This window comes from Penaeus monodon, chromosome 24 (assembly GCF_015228065.2).
Source record: "Penaeus monodon isolate SGIC_2016 chromosome 24, NSTDA_Pmon_1, whole genome shotgun sequence".
NCBI lineage: Eukaryota > Metazoa > Arthropoda > Malacostraca > Decapoda > Penaeidae > Penaeus > Penaeus monodon.
In genome coordinates, this window is record NC_051409.1 from 37847397 (window position 1) to 37848124 (window position 728).

The following is a 728-nucleotide window of genomic DNA, read 5'->3' on the forward strand; positions in this document are numbered from 1 at the left end:
AGCCACGCTCCTAAGACTCTTCCCTTCCTTCTTCCTTCATTTCCTTCTTCTTCTTTTTCTCTCGCTAGTTTGATTTCGTTGCTTTTCTTATCGCTTCTCACTTATTTTCCTTCTTTTTTTTCTCTTCTCTCCCACTCTTTTTCGTTTCGTTTCCTCTTTTTTTTCATCTCCTTCCCCTTCTCCCTTTTTTTCCCTCACTCTTTCCTCCCTCGTCTTTCCTCTCCCCTCACCCCTCTCCCCTCTCCCTTTTTTCCTCTCCCCGTTTCCTTCCTCATCCTTCTTCTTCCCTCACTCTCCTTTCCTTTCCCATTCCTCCCACCCCTTCCTTTCCTCATACTTCCTCTTCCTCCCCTTCTCCATCGCTCCCTTGTCCTCTCTCCTCCCTCTCCCTTCCCCCTCTCCCCCCCCCTCCCTTCCTACACGGATACCCCCACTTCACACTGACCTCGTTCTTCACCTGCGATGACGTCATAAACTGAACAATATGACCCCCCCTGGTGCGCCCGTGACGTCACAATGGCGTCGAGTTGCCGTGATGTTTACACTGTGCCAGCGGTGTTCTAATACAGTGATAGTAGCATTAACGTTGAGATAACAAATAGATATTTATTTATGTCAGAGTGCAGATCGGTAATACTGAAAATAAGAGTGAGTGTATTTGTGTATCTCTATACATTCGCGCAAACAGACACACTGGTACGCAGATATACAGATTACACAGGTAAGGA